General features: G+C 49.9%; 1 long non-coding RNA gene across 3 annotated transcripts; it reads right to left on the minus strand.

The window, feature by feature from the left end:
- Nucleotides 1-288: 288 nt before the first annotated feature.
- Nucleotides 289-23,755, minus strand: LOC142922628 (uncharacterized). Of its 3 annotated transcripts, none has more exons than XR_012940200.1 (3): nt 23,589-23,755; nt 3,201-3,300; nt 289-788 (listed from the first exon to the last, which is right to left on the minus strand). It is a non-coding gene; the product is annotated as an uncharacterized LOC142922628 (long non-coding RNA). The 3 variants fall into 3 exon arrangements; XR_012940199.1 differs by lacking the exon at nt 23,589-23,755 and adding an exon at nt 5,297-6,274; XR_012940198.1 differs by lacking the exon at nt 23,589-23,755 and adding an exon at nt 4,525-4,658.
- Nucleotides 23,756-24,223: the final 468 nt, after the last annotated feature.

Here is a 24,223-nt window from a genome sequence, read left to right on the forward strand (position 1 = left end):
GAGCTCCTCCGGCAGGCAAGGCTGCGATGGCTGGGTCATGTAGCCCGCATGCCCAGCCACCGCATGCCGAAACAGCTTTTGTTTGGCCGGATTGAGGGGGCTAAGCGGGCGCGGCACGGGCTAGAGAAGAGATGGAGTGATGTGGTACAGGAGGACGTGGAGCTGAGTGGACTTGCCGATGACTGGTACCAGCGGTGTCAAGATCGGCCTCTGTGGAGGAGGCTCGTGAAGGATGCTACTGGGCAGTTGGAGGCAGTCGCCCTCCAACAACAACGGAGGGCGGAGGAGCGACGCTCACAACAGCGAGCGGAGCGCCGGGTGGCTAAAGCACAGCAGGTTGGCACAGTAGGGGGCACAGGTGGTGCATCAGCCAGTAGTCATCTCAGTCAGTCGACCCGTGGCACCTGGGTCTGCCCCGTGACCTCCTGCCAGCGGGCGTTCGACACTTCACGTGGCCTCAGGGTGCACATAGCCTGGCACAAGCGTCGTGGTGACGTCACCGCCACTTAGTGGCGAATGGCGGTTGTTGTTGTTGTTGTTGTGTCTGTGTGTGTGTGTCTGTGTGTGTGTGTCTGTGTGTGTGTCTGTGTGTAGACTCACACACACCCGTACAACATATTCTCGGCAAACAGAGTTTGCTGCTGCTGTTGATTCTGCTGCTGCTGATGCTGCTGTTGATTCTGCTGCTGCTGATGTTGCTGCTGCTGATCCTGATGCTGTTGCTGCTGATGCTGCTGCTGATCCTGCTGCTGATGCTGAGTGGACTTAGAGTCAAGGTCCAGATACTCCTGGCGAAGAGCAAACCACGTGGGGAAAAGGTGAGTGGGTGAGTGAGTGGGTGGGTGAGTGGGTGAGTGAGTGGGTGAGTGAGTGGGTGGGTGAGTGAGTGGGTGAGTGGGTGGGTGAGTGGGTGAGTGAGTGGGTGGGTGAGTGGGTGGGTGAGTGGGTGAGTGAGTGGGTGAGTGAGTGAGTGGGTGAGTGAGTGGGTGAGTGGGTGAGTGAGTGGGTGAGTGAGTGAGTGGGTGGGTGGGTGAGTGGGTGAGTGAGTGAGTGGGTGGGTGAGTGGGTGAGTGAGTGAGTGGGTGAGTGAGTGGGTGAGTGGGTGAGTGAGTGGGTGAGTGGGTGAGTGAGTGAGTGGGTGAGTGAGTGAGTGAGTGGGTGGGTGAGTGGGTGAGTGAGTGAGTGAGTGGGTGAGTGAGTGGGTGAGTGGGTGAGTGAGTGAGTGGGTGAGTGAGTGAGTGGGTGGGTGGGTGAGTGGGTGAGTGAGTGAGTGGGTGGGTGAGTGGGTGAGTGAGTGAGTGGGTGAGTGGGTGAGTGGGTGAGTGAGTGGGTGGGTGAGTGAGTGGGTGGGTGGGTGGGTGAGTGGGTGAGTGAGTGAGTGAGTGGGTGGGTGAGTGGGTGAGTGAGTGAGTGGGTGAGTGGGTGAGTGGGTGAGTGAGTGGGTGAATGGGTGGGTGGGTGGGTGAGTGAGTGAGTGGGTGAGTGAGTGGGTGGGTGAGTGGGTGAGTGAGTGAGTGGGTGAGTGGGTGAGTGAGTGAGTGGGTGGGTGAGTGGGTGGGTGAGTGGGTGAGTGAGTGAGTGAGTGGGTCAGTGGGTGGGTGGGTGAGTGAGTGAGTGAGTGGGTGGATGAGTGGGTGGATGGGTGAGTGAGTGGGTGGATGAGTGGGTGGGTGGGTGAGTGAGTGGGTGAGTGAGTGGGTGGGAGAGTGAGTGGGTGGATGAGTGGGTGAGTGAGTGAGTAGGTGAGTGAGTGAGTGGGTGAGTGGTAGTGAGAATAGAGATGGTGTCGTGATCGTGTAGTAATGGTGGTGATGGTGGTGATGGTGATGGTGGTGATGGTGGTGATGGTGGTGATGGTGGTGATGATAGTGATGATAGTGATGATGGTAGTGATGGTGATGGTGGTGATGGTGGTGATGGTGGTGGTGATGGTGATTATGGTGGTGGTGATGGTGATGATGGTAGTGATGGTAGTGATGGTGGTAGTGATAGTGATGGTGATAGTGATGGTAGTGATGGTGATGGCAGTGATGGTAGTGATGTTAGTGATGGTGATAGTGATGGTGGTAGTGATGGTGATAGTGATGGTAGTGATGTTAGTGATGGTGATAGTGATGGTAGTGATAGTGATGGTAGTGATGCTAGTGATGGTGATAGTGGTGGTGGTGATGGTGGTAGTGATGTTAGTGGTAGTAGTGATAGTGATGGTAGTGATGGTGGTAGTGATAGTGATGGTGATAGTGATGGTGGTGATAGTGATGGTAGTGATGATAGTAGTGATGGTGATAGTAGTGATGATAGTAGTGATGGTGATAGTGATAGTAGTGATGGTGATGCTAGTGATGGTGATAGTAGTGATGTTAGTGATGGTGGTGATGGTAGTGATGGTAGTGATAGTGATGATAGTGATGGTGGTGATGATGGTAGTGATGGTGGTGGTGGTGATGGTGGTGGTGGTGATGGTGGTGATGGTGATGGTGGTGAAGGTAGTGATGGTAGTGATAGTGATCGTAGTGATGGTAGTGGTAGTGATGGTGAGAGTGATGGTGGTAGTGATAGTGATGGTAGTGATAGTGATGGTGATAGTGGTGGTGGTAGTGATGGTATTGATGGCGGTAGTGATGCTAGTGATGGTGATGGTGGTGATGTTGGTAGTGATGTTAGTGGTAGTAGTGATAGTGATGGTAGTGATGGTGGTGGTGGTAGTGATAGTGGTAGTGATGGTGGTGGTGGTAGTGATGGTAGTGATGGTGGTAGTGATGCTAATGATGGTGATGGTGTTGATGGTGGTAGTGATGTTAGTGGTAGTAGTGATAGTGATGGTAGTGATGGTGGTGGTGGTAGTGGTAGTGATGGTGGTGGTGGTAGTGATGGTAGTGATGGTGGTAGTGATGCTAGTGATGGTGATGGTGGTGGTGATGGTGGTAGTGATGTTAGTGGTAGTAGTGATAGTGATGGTAGTGATGGTGGTGGTGGTAGTGATAGTGGTAGTGATGGTGGTGGTGGTAGTGATGGTAGTGATGGTGGTAGTGATGCTAATGATGGTGATGGTGTTGATGGTGGTAGTGATGTTAGTGGTAGTAGTGATAGTGATGGTAGTGATGGTGGTGGTGGTGATGGTGGTAGTGATGTTAGTGGTAGTAGTGATAGTGATGGTAGTGATGGTGGTGGTAGTGATGGTAGTGATGATAATTACTCACAGTGCCCTGAGTCACTACAGACTGGGTGAGGGATGATAATTCGGTGAACGTTGGACGCTGGGAAGGATCCCAAGCCCAGCAGCTCAGCATCGCAGCATAACTACACACACAGAGACACACAGAGATACACAGAGACACACACACAGAGACACAGAGACACAGACAGACACACAGAGACACACAGAGACACAGAGACACACAGAGAGATACAGAGACACAGAAACACACAGAGACACAGAGACACACAGAGACACACAGAGACACACAGAGACACACAGAGACACAGAGACACACAGAGACACAGAGACACACAGAGACACAGAGAGACACACAGAGACACACAGAGACACACAGAGAGACACACAGAGACTCACAGAGACTCACAGAGACACACAGAGACACAGAGAGACACACAGAGAGACACAGAGACACACAGAGACTCACAGAGACACACAGAGACACACACAGACTCACAGAGACACACACACAGACTCACAGAGACTCACACAGACACACAGAGACTCACAGAGACTCACAGAGACACACACAGACACACAGAGACTCACAGAGACTCACAGAGACGCACACACACACACAGAGACACACAGAGACTCACAGAGACTCACAGAGACTCACAGAGACTCAAAGAGACTCACAGAGACACACAGAGACTCACGCAGACTCTCAGAGACTCACAGAGAGACTCACAGAGACTCACAGAGACACACAGACACACACAGACTCACAGAGACACTCACAGAGACTCACAGAGACTCACACAGAGACTCACAGAGACACACAGAGACTCACAGAGACACACAGAGACTCACAGAGACTCACACAGAGACACAGACACACTCACAGAGAGACACAGAGACTCACAGACTCACAGACACACACAGAGACTCACAGAGACACAAAGAGACTCACAGACTCACAGAGACTCACAGAGACTCACACAGACACACAGACAGAGACACACAGAGAGACTCACAAAGTGTCGCTGGTTGAGTCTGGTTGTCCTAGTCTGTACCCAGACTTGAGCAGGGGGTAGAGACTCTCACAGAGACTCACAGAGACACACAGAGACTCACAGACACACACAGAGACACAGAGACTCACAGACACACACAGACACACAGAGACTCACAGAGACTCACAGAGACACACACAGACTCACAGAGACTCACAGACACACACAGAGACTCACAGAGACTCACAGACACACACAGACACACAGAGACTCACAGACACACACAGAGACTCAGAGAGACTCACAGACTCACAGAGACTCACACACAGAGACACAGACAGAGAGACTCACAATGCATCGCTGGTTGAGTCTGGTTGTCCTAGTCTGTAGCCAGACTTGAGCAGGGGGTAGAGACTCACACATAGACTCTCAGAGACTCACAGAGACTCACAGAGACACACAGACTCTCACAGAGACTCACACAGACTCTCACAGAGACTCACAGACACACAGAGACTCACAGAGACTCACAGAGACTCTCAGACTCACAGAGAAACTCACAGAGACTCACAGACTCACAGAGAGACTCACAGAGACTCACAGACTCACAGAGAGACTCACACAGACTCACAGACTCACACAGAGACTCACAGACTCACAGAGACTCACACAGAGACTCACACAGAGACACAGAGACTCACAGAGACGCACAGAGACTCACACAGATACTCACAGAGACTCACAGAGAGACTCACAAAGACTCACAGACTCACAGAGACTCACAGAGACACAGACTCACACAGAGACTCACAGAGACTCACAGACACACACAGAAAGACTCACAAAGTATCGCTGGTTGAGTCTGGTTGTCCTATTCTGTAGCCAGACTTGAGCAGGGGGTAGAGACACACACACAGACTCACAGAGACACACAGAGACTCACAGACACACACAGAGACTCACAGACTCACACAGAGACTCACAGACTCACAGAGACTCACAGAGCCTCACATAGACACACAGAGACTCACAGACTCACACAGAGACACACAGAGACTCATAGACACACAGAGAGACTCTCAGAGACTCACACAGAGACACAGACACTCACACAGAGACTCACAAAGTGTCGCTGGTTGAGTCTGGTTGTCCTAGTCTGTAGCCAGACTTGAGCAGGGGGTAGAGACTCTCACAGAGACTCACAGAGACTCACAGACACACACAGAGACTCACAGACACACACAGACTCACAGAGACTCACACAGAGACACAGAGACTCACAGAGACTCACACACTCACACAGACACTCACAAAGTGTCGCTGGTTGAGTCTGGTTGTCCAAGTCTGTAGCCAGACTTGAGCAGGGGGTAGAGACACACAGAGACTCACACAGAGACTCACACAGAGACTCACAGACACACACAGACTCACACAGAGACACACAGAGACTCACACAGAGACTCACAGACACACACAGACTCACACAGAGACACACACAGAGACACAGAGACTCACAGAGACACAGAGAGACTCACAGAGACTAACAGACACACAGAGACACACAGACACACACACAGACTCACAAAGTGTCGCTGGTTGAGTCTGGTTGTCCTAGTCTGTAGCCAGACTTGAGCAGGGGGTAGAGACTCTCAGAGAGTCTCACAGACACACACAGAGACACAGAGACTCACAGACACACACAGAGACACAGAGACTCACAGACACACTCAGACACACAGAGACTCACAGAGACTCACAGAGACACAAAGAGACTCACAGAGACTCACAGACACACACAGAGACACTCACAGAGACTCACAGACTCACACAGAGACTCACACAGACTCACAGAGACACACAGAGACTCACAGAGACTCACAGACACACAGAGACTCACAGAGACACACAGAGACACACAGACACACAGAGACTCACAGAGACTCACAGACTCACACAGAGACACACAGAGACTCACAGAGACTCACATAGACACACAGAGAATCACAGAGACTCACAGAGACTCACAGAGACACACAGAGAATCACAGAGACACACAGAAACACACACAGAGACTCACAGACACACAGAGACTCACAGAGACTCACAGAGACACACAGAGAATCACAGAGACACACAGAAACACACACAGAGACTCACAGACACACAGAGACTCACAATGCATCGCTGGTTGAGTCTGGTTGTCCTAGTCTGTACCCAGACTTGAGCAGGGGGTAGAGACTCTCACAGAGACTCACAGAGACTCACAGAGACTTACACAGAGACTCACAGACTCACACAGAGACTCACAGAGACTCACAGAGACTCACAGACACACACAGAGACTCACAGAGACTCACACAGAGACTCAAAGAGACTCACACAGAGACTCACACAGAGACTCACACAGAGACAGAGACTCACACAGAGACTCACAGACTCTCAGACACACAGAGACTCACAGAGACTCACAGACACACAGAGAGACTCACAGACACACAGAGACAGACAGAGACTCACAGAGACTCACACAGAGACAGAGAGACTCACACAGAGACTCACACAGAGACTCACAGAGACACACAGACACACACAGACTCACAGAGACACTCACAGAGACTCACAGAGACTCACACAGAGACTCACAGAGACACACAGAGACTCACAGAGACACACAGAGACTCACAGACTCACAGAGACTCACACAGAGACACAGACACACTCACAGAGAGACTCACAATGCATCGCTGGTTGAGTCTGGTTGTCCTAGTCTGTACCCAGACTTGAGCAGGGGGTAGAGACTCACAGAGACTCACAGAGACTCACAGAGACTCACACAGAGACTCACAGACACACACAGAGACTCACAGAGACTCACAGAGACACAGAGAGACTCACACAGAGACTCACACAGACACACAGAGACTCACAGACACACACAGAGACTCACAGACTCACAGAGACTCACAAAGACTCACAGACTCACAGACACACACAGAGACTCACAGAGACTCACAGAGACTCACACAGACACACAGAGAGACTCACAGAGACTCACAGAGACTCACACAGAGATACAGAGACTCACACAGACACACAGACACACACAGACACACAGACACTCACACACAGAGACTCACAAAGTGTCGCTGGTTGAGTCTGGTTGTCCTAGTCTATACCCAGACTTGATCAGGGGGTAGAGACTCTCAGAGAGACTCACAGAGACTCACACAGAGACTCTCAGAGACTCACAGAGACTCACAGACACACACAGAGATTCACAGACACACACAGAGACACAGAGACTCACAGACTCACACACACAGAGAGACTCACATAGACACACAGAGACACAGAGACTCACAGACACACAGAGACACACACAGAGACACACAGACACACAGAGACTCACACAGAGACTCACAGAGACTCACAGACTCACACAGACACACAGAGACTCACAGACTCACACACACAGAGAGACTCACATAGACACACAGAGACACAGAGACTCACAGACTCACAGAGACTCACACAGAGACTCACACAGAGACTCACAGAGACTCACACAGAGACTCACAGAGACTCACAGAGACTCACAGAGACTCACAAAGACACACAGAGACTCACAGAGACTCACACAGAGACTCACAGAGACTCACACAGAGACTCACAGAGACTCACACAGAGACTCACACAGAGACTCACAGAGACTAACAGAGACTCACAAAGACACACAGAGACTCACAGAGACTCACACAGAGACTCACAGAGACTCACAGACTCACACAGAGACTCACAGACACACAGAGACTCACAGAGACACACTGAGACACACAGAGACACAGAGACTCACAGACTCACACACACAGAGAGACTCACATAGACACACAGAGACACAGAGACTCACAGACACACAGAGACACACACAGAGACACACAGACACACAGAGACTCACACAGAGACTCACAGAGACTCACAGACTCACACAGACACACAGAGACTCACAGACTCACACACACAGAGAGACTCACATAGACACACAGAGACACAGAGACTCACAGACTCACAGAGACTCACACAGAGACTCACACAGAGACTCACAGAGACTCACACAGAGACTCACAGAGACTCACAGAGACTCACAGAGACTCACAAAGACACACAGAGACTCACAGAGACTCACACAGAGACTCACAGAGACTCACAGAGACTCACACAGAGACTCTCAGAGACTCACAGAGACTCACAGAGACTCACACAGAGACTCACAAAGACACACAGAGACTCACAGAGACTCACACAGAGACTCAGAGAGACACACAGACACACAGAGACTCACAGAGACACAGACAGAGACACACAGAGACTCACAGACACACAGAAACACACAGAGAGACTCACAGACACACACAGACACTCACAATGCATCGCTGGTTGAGTCTGGTTGTCCTAGTCTGTACCCAGACTTGAGCAGGGGGTAGAGACTCACAGAGACTCACAGAGACTCACAGAGACTCACACAGAGACTCACAGACACACACAGAGACTCACAGAGACTCACAGAGACACAGAGAGACTCACACAGAGACTCACACAGACACACAGAGACTCACAGACACACACAGAGACTCACAGACTCACAGAGACTCACAAAGACTCACAGACTCACAGACACACACAGAGACTCACAGAGACTCACAGAGACTCACACAGACACACAAAGAGACTCACAGAGACTCACAGAGACTCACACAGAGATACAGAGACTCACACAGACACACAGACACACACAGACACACAGACACTCACACACAGAGACTCACAAAGTGTCGCTGGTTGAGTCTGGTTGTCCTAGTCTGTACCCAGACTTGAGCAGGGGGTAGAGACTCACAGAGACACACAGAGACACAGAGACTCACAGAGACAGAGAGACTCACAGAGACACAGAGACTCACAGAGACTCACAGAGACTCACAGAGACTCACATAGACTCACAGACTCACAGAGACAGAGAGAGACCCAAAGAGAGACTCACAGACACACAGAGACTCACAGACACACACAGACACACAGAGACTCACACAGAGACACACAGAGACTCACAGAGACTCAAAGACACATAGAGACTCACAGAGACTCACAGAGACTCACAGAGACTCGCACAGACACACAGAGACTCACAGAGACACACACAGAGACTCACAGAGACTCACAGAGACTCACAGAGAGACTCACAGAGACTCACATACTCACACTCACACAAACTCACAGAGACTCACAGAGACACAGAGACACACAGAGACTCACAGAGATGCAGAGACTCACAGAGACTCACAGAGACACAGAGACACACAGAGACTCACAGAGATGCAGAGACTCACAGAGACTCACAGACACACACAGAGACACAGAGACACACAGAGACTCACAGAGACACAGAGACACACAGAGACTCACAGAGACTCACACAGAGACACAGAGACACACAGAGACTCACAGAGACAGAGACTCACACAGAGCCTCACAGACACACAGAGACTCACACAGAGCCACACAGAGAGACTCACAGAGACACAGAGACTCACAGACACACACAGACTCACAGAGACTCACAGAGACTCACAGACACACACAGAGACTAACACACACACAGAAAGACTCACAAAGTGTCGCTGGTTGAGTCTGGTTGTCCTAGTCTGTACCCAGACTTGAGCAGGGGGTACAGACTCACACAGAGACTCACACAGACTCACACAGAGACTCACAGAGACACACAGACACACAGAGACTCACAGAGACTCACAGACACACTCACAGACACTCACAATGCATCGCTGGTTGAGTCTGGTTGTCCTAGTCTGTAGCCAGACTTGAGCAGGGGGTAGAGACTCACAGAGATTCACAGAGACTCACAGAGACTCACAGACACACAGAGACTCACAGAGACACACAGAGACTCACAGAGACTCACAGACTCACAGAGACTCACAGAGACTCTCACAGAGACTCACAGAGACTCACAGACACACAGAGACTCACAGAGACACACAGAGATACACAGAGACTCACAGACACACAGAGACTCACAGACATACAGAGACTCACAGAGACACACACAGACTCACAGAGACTAACAGACACACACAGAGACTCTCAGACAGAGAGACTCACACAGACACACACAGACTCACAGAGACTCACACAGACTCACAGAGACACACAGAGACTCACAGAGACTCACACACACACTCACACAGAGACTCACACTCACACAGAGACTCACAATCCATCGCTGGTTGAGTCTGGTTGTCCAAGTCTGTACCCAGACTTGAGCAGGGGGTAGAGACTCTCAGAGAGACTCACAGACACACACAGAGACACAGAGACTCACAGACACACACAGAGACACAGAGACTCACAGACACACACAGACACACAGAGACTCACAGAGACTCACAGAGACACAAAGAGACTCACAGAGACTCACAGACACACACAGAGACACTCACAGAGACTCACAGACTCAAACAGAGACTCACACAGACTCACAGAGACACACAGAGACTCACAGAGACTCACAGAGACACAGAGAGACTCACAGACACACAGAGAGACTCACAGACACACAGAGACTCACAGACACACACAGACTCACACAGAGACTCACAGACACAAATAGAGACTCACAGACACACAGAGACTCACAGAGACTCACACAGAGACTCACAGAGACACAGAGAGACTCACAGACACACAGAGAGACACACAGACACACACAGAGAGACTCACAGAGACTCACAGACACACAGAGAGACTCACAATGCATCGCTGGTTGAGTCTGGTTGTCCTAGTCTGTACCCAGACTTGAGCAGGGGGTAGAGACTCTCAGAGAGACTCACAGACACACACAGAGACACAGAGACTCACAGACACACACAGAGACACAGAGACTCACAGACACACACAGACACACAGAGACTCACAGAGACTCACAGAGACACAAAGACACTCACAGAGACTCACAGACTCACACAGAGACTCACACAGACTCACAGAGACACACAGAGACTCACAGAGACTCACAGACACACAGAGACTCACACAGACTCACAGAGACTCACACAGAGACTCACAGAGTCTCACAGACACACAGAGACTCACAGAGACACACAGAGATACACAGAGACTCACAGACACACAGAGACTCACAGACATACAGAGACTCACAGAGACACACAGAGACACACACAGAGACTCACAGAGACTCACAGAGACTCACAGAGACACACACAGACTCACAGAGACTCACAGAGACACACAGAGACTCAAAGACTCACAGAGACTCACAGACACACACAGAGACTCTCAGACAGAGAGACTCACACAGACACACATAGACTCACAGAGACTCACACAGACTCACAGAGACACACAGAGACTCACAGAGACTCACACACACACTCACACAGAGACTCACACTCACACAGAGACTCACAATGCATCGCTGGTTGAGTCTGGTTGTCCTAGTCTGTACCCAGACTTGAGCAGGGGGTAGAGACTCTCAGAGAGTCTCACAGACACACACAGAGACACAGAGACTCACAGACACACACAGAGACACAGAGACTCACAGACACACACAGACACACAGAGACTCACAGAGACTCACAGAGACACAAAGAGACTCACAGAGACTCACAGACACACAGAGACACTCACAGAGACTCACAGACTCACACAGAGACTCACACAGACTCACAGAGACACACAGAGACTCACAGAGACTCACAGACACACAGAGACTCACAGAGACACACAGAGACTCACAGACACACAGAGACTCACACAGAGACACACACAGACACACAGAGACTCACAGAGACTCACAGAGACACACAGAGACTCACAATGCATCACTGGTTGAGTCTGGTTGTCCTAGTCTGTACCCAGACTTGAGCAGGGGGTAGAGACTCTCAGAGAGACTCACAGACACACACAGAGACACAGAGACTCACAGACACACACAGAGACACAGAGACTCACAGACACACACAGACACACAGAGACTCACAGAGACACAAAGAGACTCACAGAGACTCACAGACACACACAGAGACACTCACAGAGACTCACAGACTCACAAAGAGACTCACACAGACTCACAGAGACACACAGAGACTCACAGAGACTCACAGACACACAGAGACTCACAGAGACACACAGAGACTCACAGACACACAGAGACTCACACAGAGACACACAGAGACACAAAGAGACTCACAGACACACACAGACACACAGAGACTCACAGAGACTCACAGAGACACAAAGAGACTCACAGAGACTCACAGACACACACAGAGACACTCACAGAGACTCACAGACTCACACAGAGACTCACACAGACTCACAGAGACACACAGAGACTCACAGAGACTCACAGACACACAGAGACTCACAGAGACTCACAGAGACACACAGAGACTCACAGACACACAGAGACTCACAGAGACTCACAGAGACACACAGAGACTCACAATGCATCGCTGGTTGAGTCTGGTTGTCCTAGTCTGTACCCAGACTTGAGCAGGGGGTAAAGACTCTCAGAGAGACTCACAGAGACTCACAGACACACAGAGACTCACAGAGACTCACAGAGACACACAGAGACTCACACACACACTCACACAGAGACTCACACTCACACAGAGACTCACAATGCATCGCTGGTTGAGTCTGGTTGTCCTAGTCTGTACCCAGACTTGAGCAGGGGGTAGAGACTCTCAGAGAGACTCACAGACACACACAGAGACACAGAGACTCACAGACACACACAGAGACACAGAGACTCACAGAGACTCACAGAGACACAAAGAGACTCACAGAGACTCACAGACACACACAGAGACACTCACAGAGACTCACAGACTCACACAGAGACTCACACAGACTCACAGAGACACACAGAGACTCACAGAGACTCACAGACACACAGAGACTCACAGAGACTCACAGACACACAGAGACTCACAGAGACACACAGAGACACACAGACACACAGAGACTCACAGAGACTCACAGACTCACACAGAGACTCACACAGACTCACAGAGACACACAGAGACTCACAGAGACTCACAGACACACAGAGACTCACAGAGACTCACAGAGACACACAGAGACTCACAGACACACAGAGACTCACAGAGACTCACAGAGACTCACAGAGACTCACAGAGACACACAGAGACTCACAATGCATCGCTGGTTGAGTCTGGTTGTCCTAGTCTGTAGCCAGACTTGAGCAGGGGGTAGAGACTCTCAGAGAGACTCACAGAGACTCACAGACACACACACAGAGTCTCACAGAGACTCACACAGACTCACACAGACTCACAGAGACACACAGAGACTCAAAGACTCACAGAGACTCACAGACACACACAGAGACTCTCAGACAGAGAGACTCACACAGACACACACAGACTCACAGAGACTCACACAGACTCACAGAGACACACAGAGACTCACAGAGACTCACACACACACTCACACAGAGACTCACACTCACACAGAGACTCACAATGCATCGCTGGTTGAGTCTGGTTGTCCTAGTCTGTACCCAGACTTGAGCAGGGGGTAGAGACTCTCAGAGAGACTCACAGACACACACAGAGACACAGAGACTCACAGACACACACAGAGACACAGAGACTCACAGACACACACAGACACACAGAGACTCACAGAGACTCACAGAGACACAAAGAGACTCACAGAGACTCACAGACACACACAGAGACACTCACAGAGACTCACAGACTCACACAGAGACTCACACAGACTCACAGAGACACACAGAGACTCACAGAGACTCACAGAGACACAGAGAGACTCACAGACACACAGAGAGACTCACAGACACACAGAGACTCACAGAGACTCACAGACACACACAGACTCACACAGAGACTCACAGACACAAATAGAGACTCACAGACTCACAGAGACTCACAGAGACTCACAGACACACACAGACTCACACAGAGACTCACAGAGACACAGAGAGACTCACAGACACACAGAGAGACACACAGACACACACAGAGAGACTCACAGAGACTCACAGACACACAGAGAGACTCACAATGCATCGCTGGTTGAGTCTGGTTGTCCTAGTCTGTACCCAGACTTGAGCAGGGGGTAGAGACTCTCAGAGAGACTCACAGACACACACAGAGACACAGAGACTCACAGACACACACAGAGACACAGAGACTCACAGACACACACAGACACACAGAGACTCACAGAGACTCACAGAGACACAAAGAGACTCACAGAGACTCACAGACACACACAGAGACACTCACAGAGACTCACAGACTCACACAGAGACTCACACAGACTCACAGAGACACACAGAGACTCACAGAGACTCACAGACACACAGAGACTCACAGAGACACACAGAGACTCACAGACACACAGAGACTCACACAGAGACACACACAGACACACAGAGACTCACAGAGACTCACAGAGACACACAGAGACTCACAATGCATCACTGGTTGAGTCTGGTTGTCCTAGTCTGTACCCAGACTTGAGCAGGGGGTAGAGACACACACACAGACTCACAGAGACACACAGAGACTCACAGACACACACAGAGACTCACAGACTCACACAGAGACTCACAGACTCACAGAGACTCACAGAGCCTCACATAGACACACAGAGACTCACAGACTCACACAGAGACACACAGAGACTCATAGACACACAGAGAGACTCTCAGAGACTCACACAGAGACACAGACACTCACACAGAGACTCACAAAGTGTCGCTGGTTGAGTCTGGTTGTCCTAGTCTGTAGCCAGACATGAGCAGGGGGTAGAGACTCTCACAGAGACTCACAGAGACTCACAGAGACTCACAGAGACTCACAGACACACAGAGAGACTCACAGACACACACAGACTCACAGAGACTCACACAGAGACACAGAGACTCACAGAGACTCACACACTCACACAGACACTCACAAAGTGTCGCTGGTTGAGTCTGGTTGTCCAAGTCTGTAGCCAGACTTGAGCAGGGGGTAGAGACACACAGAGACTCACACAGAGACTCACACAGAGACATACAGAGACACACAGCGACTCACAGAGACTCACAGAGACTCACAGAGACTCACAGAAACTCACAGACACTCACAATGCATCGCGGGTTGAGTCTGGTTGTCCTAGTCTGTACCCAGACTTGAGCAGGGGGTGGAGACTCTCAGAGACTCACAGAGACTCACACAGAGACACACAGAGACTCACAGACACACAGAGACTCACAGAGACTCACAGAGACTCACAGAGACTCACAGAGACACAGAGAGACTCACAGACACACACAGACACACAGAGACACACAGAGACTCACACAGAGACTTACAGACACACAGAGACTCACAGAGACACACAGACACACAGACACTCACAGACTCACAGAGACTCACAGAGACACACAGACACACAGACACTCACAGACTCACAGACACACACAGAGACTCACAGAGACACACAGACACACAGAGACACTCACAGACTCACAGACTCACAGAGACTCACAGAGACTCACAGATACTCACAGACACACAGAGACACACAGACACACACACAGACTCACAAAGTGTCGCTGGTTGAGTCTGGTTGTCCTAGTCTGTAGCCAGACTTGAGCAGGGGGTAGAGACTCACAGAGACTCACAGACTCACACAGAGACACACAGAGACTCTCAGAGACTCACAGAGACTCACACAGAGACTCTCAGAGACTCACAGACTCACACACAGACTCACAGACTCACACAGAGACACACAGAGACTCACACAGAGTATCACAGAGACTCACACAGAGACTCACAGAGACTCACACAGAGACTCACAGAGACTCACACAGAGACTCTCAGAGACTCACAGAGACTCACACAGAGACTCACAGAGACTCACACAGACACACAGAGACTCACAGAGACTCACAGACTCACAGAGACTCACAGAGACACAGAGACTCACACACAGACAGAGACACAGACAGAGAGACTCACAAAGTATCGCTGGTTGAGTCTGGTTGTCCTAGTCTGTAGCCAGACTTGAGCAGGGGGTAGAGACTCTCAGAGACACACAGAGACTCACAGAGACTCACAGAGACACACAGAGACTCACTTAGACTCACACACAGACACACAGAGACACTCACAAAGTGTCGCTGGTTGAGTCTGGTTGTCCTAGTCTGTACCCAGACTTGAGCAGGGGGTAGAGACTCTCACAGAGACTCTCAGAGACACACAGAGACACAGAGGCTCACAGAGACTCACAGAGACTCACAGACACACAGAGACTCACAGAGACTCACAGAGAGACTCACAGAGACTCACAGAGACACAGAGAGACTCACAGACACACAGAGACTCACAGAGACTCACAGAGACTCACAGACACACACAGAGACACAGAGACACACAGAGACTTACAGAGACTCACAGAGACTCACAGACACACACAGAGACACAGAGACTCACACAGAGACTCACAGAGACTCACAGAGACTCACACAGAGTATCACAGAGACACACACAGACTCACAGAGACTCACAGAGACTCACAGAGACTCACAGAGAGACTCACAGAGACTCACACAGAGTATCACAGAGACACACACAGACTCACAGACACACACAGACACATACAGAGACTCAAAGACTCACAGAGACTCACAGACACACACAGAGACTCTCAGACAGAGAGACTCACACAGACACACACAGACTCACAGAGACTCACACAGACTCACAGAGACACACAGAGACTCACAGAGACTCACACACACACTCACACAGAGACTCACACTCACACAGAGACTCACAATGCATCGCTGGTTGAGTCTGGTTGTCCTAGTCTGTACCCAGACTTGAGCAGGGGGTAGAGACTCTCAGAGAGACTCACAGACACACACAGAGACACAGAGACTCACAGACACACACAGAGACACAGAGACTCACAGACACACACAGACACACAGAGACTCACAGAGACTCACAGAGACACAAAGAGACTCACAGAGACTCACAGACACACACAGAGACACTCACAGAGACTCACAGACTCACACAGAGACTCACACAGACTCACAGAGACACACAGAGACTCACAGAGACTCACAGAGACACAGAGAGACTCACAGACACACAGAGAGACTCACAGACACACAGAGACTCACAGAGACTCACAGACACACACAGACTCACACAGAGACTCACAGACACAAATAGAGACTCACAGACTCACAGAGACTCACAGAGACTCACAGACACACACAGACTCACACAGAGACTCACAGAGACACAGAGAGACTCACAGACACACAGAGAGACACACAGACACACACAGAGAGACTCACAGAGACTCACAGACACACAGAGAGACTCACAATGCATCGCTGGTTGAGTCTGGTTGTCCTAGTCCAGGGGTCGGGAACCTTTTTGACTAAGAGAGCCATGAAAGCAAAAAATTTGGAAATTTATTTCAGTGAGAGCCATATAATATATTTTAAAAGTGAATTCAACTAAATGTCAGTATAATAAGCCTCTGAATTTATTATTTTAAATAATGTTGTTATAACACTCACCATTAATGCGACTTCTGGTGCTGCATGGATTTGCTGATGTCTTTGTAGTCGGGTTGGTACTTGGTGAGGTTAAGCTTCATGCAAGCGTTGAGGCTTTCATCCGTTAAACGTGATCGTAGGTTGGACTTGATGTTTTTAAGATGTGAGAATGACTGCTCACATGCATACGTAGATCCAAACATGGTCAATACAGCAATACTCACACGCTGCAGTGTGTGGTATGTGACAGGAAGCGCGTTCCAAGTTTTGAGAATCAGCTGGTCTTCGGGTTGGAGTTTTTTCATTTCTGTCCACATGTGCTTGCTCGCCAACTCCGCTTTCTGTCGTGTGATTCTTTCCAAATCTTCATTCAGTGACTTGAACTTATTCACCCACATGTCTGAGGCCTTCAGGTCAGCCACTTCTGCTTCAAAATCTCTGACGGAGACACCAGGGATGTAATTCAGGTCGGCTGTGTTCAGTGAACACTCGTTTGGATGGGTGATGAACTTAAAAAGACGAGTGTGCTCACGAAATTCTCCAAAGCGTGCTTTGAAGGACTGTAGGAGACTGGATGTGCAGCCAGCTAGCTGGTGGAGATCAAGGTTTTGAATGGGCTCACTTGCTGTGCATGCATCTTTAAATTGGCTCAGTTTTTGAAAATGTAGTAAACGACCTGTTTCAAGATCCGTGATGAAAAGCTCCAGCTTGTTTTCAAAAGCAAATACAGCTTGTTGAAGGGATAACACTGTATTTCCAATGCCTTGCATTTTCACGTTGAGCTGGTTCAGATGTTCAGTCAGATCTACGAGATAGTAAAACTTGAGGAGCCACTCGGTGTCGGCTAGCTCAGGATGCCCGACGCCTTTCATTTCAAGGAAAGTCCGGATTTCGTTCAGGCAAGCCGCAAAACGGCTAAGCACCTTCCCTCTTGACAACCAACGCACATTGCTGTGCAAAAGCAGACCAGGATAGTTATTTACAACTTCATCCAGCAGTGTTTTAAACTGGCGATCATTTAAGGCTCGGGCAACAATAAAGTTGATCACACGAATGACCAGCGACATCACTTCGCCAAACTGCCTGTCACACATCTGAGCACAAAGTGCCTCCTGGTGTATAATGCAATGGAAACTTAGGATGGGTCTATTTTCATGTTCACGGAGAAGCGCCACAAATCCTTTGTTTTTCCCCACCATACACGGAGCACCATCAGTACACACTGAGAGAAGTTTATCCATAGGTAGACTTTTTTCTTGAGCAAACTCCATGAAAGACTTGAATAAATCCTCACCTCTTGTGGACCCTTTTAATGGCAGAACAGCAAGACTTTCTTCGCGCAGTGTGTCACCAACAGCATATCTTGCAATCACGCTGAACTGCGACAAATGGCTCACGTCTGTTGACTCATCCAAAGCCAGAGAAAAGAACGGCGCTGCATTTATGTCCTTCACTTGCATTTCCTCCACTTTGTTTGCCATCACGATGGTACGATCATGAACAGTTCTTGCCGACAGAGGCATGTCTTGTATCCGTTTGATTATCTTGTCTTTGTTCGGAAGATCATCAAAAAGTTCATTGGCTACATCCAGCATGAACGTTTTAGCATACTCGCCATCTGTGAATGGTTTTCCGTTCCTCACTATTCCTAAAGAACCAGCAAAGCTAGCCGAATTATAGTCACCTTGCCGGGTCCATACGCGGAGTTGCTGCTGGCTAGCTTGCACCCTGCTCAGAAGCTATTGGCACGCTTTCTTTCTGCTGTCTCCCGCAGGGTATTTTGATGCAAAGGTAGCGTGGCGCGTGTCGAAGTGCCGCTTTACATTCGACCGTTTCAACGATGTAATTTTGTCATTGCAAATTAGACACACCGCAGAACCCGCTCTCTCCACAAAGGCGAATTCTTCGGTCCATTCGTCCTGAAATGTACGATACTCGTCGTCTTTTTTTCTTTTCGCCATCTTCTTCGTCGAAGGGTTAGCTTTGAGCTAATGACCGAGCAGACGCAGTCTCAGACTGATTCAAAAGGGGGCGTTTACCTGTTTTACCCAGCAACGGCAAACGTAGGCCAGTATCATCCAATTAAAATAATGGACAATTGCTCCTGCAGCCCTGAACAGGACATGCGCAGTGAAAAATCGATGGATGGATTAAAACAAGTGAGAATATTTTGTTTTATCTGCGAGCCATATGCAATCATCAAAAGAGCCACATCTGGCTCGCGAGCCATAGGTTCCCGACCCCTGTCCTAGTCTGTACCCAGACTTGAGCAGGGGGTAGAGACTCTCAAAGAGACTCACAGACACACACAGAGACACAGAGACTCACAGACACACACAGAGACACAGAGACTCACAGACACACACAGACACACAGAGACTCACAGAGACTCACAGAGACACAAAGAGACTCACAGAGACTCACAGACACACACAGAGACACTCACAGAGACTCACAGACTCACACAGAGACTCACACAGACTCACAGAGACACACAGAGACTCACAGAGACTCACAGACACACAGAGACTCACAGAGACACACAGAGACTCACAGACACACAGAGACTCACACAGAGACACACACAGACACACAGAGACTCACAGAGACTCACAGAGACACACAGAGACTCACAATGCATCACTGGTTGAGTCTGGTTGTCCTAGTCTGTACCCAGACTTGAGCAGGGGGTAGAGACTCTCAGAGAGACTCACAGACACACACAGAGACACAGAGACTCACAGACACACACAGAGACACAGAGACTCACAGACACACACAGACACACAGAGACTCACAGAGACTCACAGAGACACAAAGAGACTCACAGAGACTCACAGACACACACAAAGACACTCACAGAGACTCACAGACTCACACAGAGACTCACACAGACTCACAGAGACACACAGAGACTCACAGAGACTCACAGACACACAGAGACTCACAGAGACACACAGAGACTCACAGACACACAGAGACTCACACAGAGACACACAGAGACACAAAGAGACTCACAGACACACACAGACACACAGAGACTCACAGAGACTCACAGAGACACAAAGAGATTCACAGAGACTCACAGACACACACAGAGACACTCACAGAGACTCACAGACTCACACAGAGACTCACACAGACTCACAGAGACACACAGAGACTCACAGAGACTCACAGACACACAGAGACTCACAGAGACTCACAGAGACACACAGAGACTCACAGACACACAGAGACTCACAGAGACTCACAGAGACACACAGAGACTCACAGACTCACACAGAGACTCACACAGACTCACAGAGACACACAGAGACTCACAGAGACTCACAGACACACAGAGACTCACAGAGACTCACAGACACACAGAGACACACACAGAGACTCACAGAGACTCACAGACACACACAGACTCACAGAGACTCACACAGACTCACAGAGACACACAGAGACTCACAGAGACTCACACACACACTCACACAGAGACTCACACACTCACAGAGAGACTCACAATGCATCGCTGGTTGAGTCTGGTTGTCCTAGTCTGTACCCAGACTTGAGCAGGGGGTAGAGACTCTCAGAGAGACTCACAGACACACACAGAGACACAGAGACTCACAGACACACACAGAGACACAGAGACACAAAGACACTCACAGAGACTCACAGACTCACACAGAGACTCACAGAGACTCACAGAGACTCACAGAGACACACAGAGACTCACAGAGATACACAGAGACTCACAGATACACAGAGACTCACAGAGACTCACAGAGACACACAGAGACTCACAGAGACACACAGAGACTCACAGACACACAGAGACTCACAGAGACTCACAGAGACACACAGAGACTCACAGAGACACACAGAGACTCACAGAGACACACAGAGACTCACAGACTCACACAGAGACTCACACAGACTCACAGACACACAGAGACTCACAATGCATCGCTGGTTGAGTCTGGTTGTCCTAGTCTGTACCCAGACTTGAGCAGGGGGTAGAGACTCTCACAGAGACTCACAGAGACTCACAGAGACTCACAGACTCACAGAGTCTCACAGACACACAGAGACTCACAGAGACTCACAGACACTCACAGAAAGACTCACAATGCATCGCTGGTTGAGTCTGGTTGTCCAAGTCTGTACCCAGACTTGAGCAGGGGGTAGAGACTCTCACAGAGACTCACAGAGACTCACAGAGACTCACAGACTCACAGAGACTCACACAGAGACTCACAGAGACTCACAGATACTCACAGAGACTCACAGAGACACTCACAATGCATCGCTGGTTGAGTCTGGTTGTCCTAGTCTGTACCCAGACTTGAGCAGGGGGTAGAGACTCTCAGAGAGACTCACAGACACACACAGAGACACAGAGACTCACAGAGACTCACAGACACTCACAGAAAGACTCACAATGCATCACTGGTTGAGTCTGGTTGTCCTAGTCTGTAGCCAGACTTGAGCAGGGGGTAGAGACTCTCAGAGAGACTCACAGACACACACAGAGACACACAGAGACTCACAGACACACACAGAGACACAGAGACTCACAGACACACACAGACACACAGAGACTCACAGAGACACAGAGAGACTCACAGACACACAGAGAGACACACAGACACACACAGAGACACAGAGACTCACAGACACACAGAGACTCAGAGAGACTCACAGAGACACACAGACACTCACAATGCATCGCTGGTTGAGTCTGGTTGTCCTAGTCTGTACCCAGACTTGAGCAGGGGGTAGAGACTCTCAGAGAGACTCACAGACACACTACAGAGACACAGAGACTCACAGACACACACAGACACACAGAGACTCACAGAGACTCACAGAGACACAAAGAGACTCACAGAGACTCACAGACACACACAGAGACACTCACAGAGACTCACAGAGACACACAGAGACACACAGAGACTCAAAGACTCACAGAGACTCACAGACACACACAGAGACTCTCAGACAGAGAGACTCACACAGACACACACAGACTCACAGAGACTCACACAGACTCACAGAGACTCACACAGACTCACAGAGACACACACACACACTCACACAGAGACTCGCACTCACACAGAGACTCACAATGCATCGCTGGTTGAGTCTGGTTGTCCTAGTCTGTACCCAGACTTGAGCAGGGGGTAGAGACTCTCAGAGAGACTCACAGACACACACAGAGACACAGAGACTCACAGACTCACACAGAGACTCACAGAGACTCACAGAGACTCACAGAGACACACAGAGACTCACAGACACACAGAGACTCACAGAGACACACAGAGACTCACAGACTCACACAGAGACTCACAGAGACTCACAGAGACACACAGACTCACAGACACACAGAGACTCACACAGACTCACAGAGACACACAGAGACTCACAATGCATCGCTGGTTGAGTCTGGTTGTCCTAGTCTGTAGCCAGACTTGAGCAGGGGGTAGAGACTCTCACAGAGACTCACAGAGACTCACAGAGACTCACAGACTCACAGAGACTCACACAGACTCACACAGACTCACAGAGACACACAGAGACTCAAAGACTCACAGAGACTCACAGACACACACAGAGACTCACAGACACACAGAGACTCACAGAGACACACAGAGACACACAGAGACTCACAGACACACAGAGACTCACAGAGACACACAGAGACTCACAGAGACACACAGAGACTCACAGAGACTCACAGAGACACACAGAGACTCACAATGTATCGCTGGTTGAGTCTGGTTGTCCAAGTCTGTACCCAGACTTGAGCAGGGGGTAGAGACTCTCAGAGAGACTCACAGAGACTCACACAGAGACTCACAGAGACTCACAGACACACACACAGAGTCTCACAGAGACTCACACAGAGACTCACAGAGACTCACAGATACACAGAGACTCACAGAGACACTCACAATGCATCGCTGGTTGAGTCTGGTTGTCCAAGTCTGTAGCCAGACTTGAGCAGGGGGTAGAGACTCTCAGAGAGACTCACAGACACACACAGAGACACAGAGACTCACAGACACACACAGAGACACAGAGACTCACAGACACACTCAGACACACAGAGACTCACAGAGACTCACAGAGACACAAAGAGACTCACAGAGACTCACAGACACACACAGAGACACTCACAGAGACTCACAGACTCACACAGAGACTCACACAGACTCACAGAGACACACAGAGACTCACAGAGACTCACAGACACACAGAGACTCACAGAGACTCACAGAGACACACAGAGACTCACACAGACTCACAGACTCACAGAGACACACAGAGACTCACAGAGACTCACAGACACACAGAGACTCACAGAGACTCACAGACACACACAGAGACTCA

Source organism: Petromyzon marinus, unplaced genomic scaffold, assembly GCF_048934315.1.
Source record: "Petromyzon marinus isolate PM22_M1 ecotype Great Lakes invasive population unplaced genomic scaffold, UKy_Petmar_22M1.pri1.0 PM_Scaffold_122, whole genome shotgun sequence".
Classification (NCBI taxonomy): domain Eukaryota; kingdom Metazoa; phylum Chordata; class Hyperoartia; order Petromyzontiformes; family Petromyzontidae; genus Petromyzon; species Petromyzon marinus.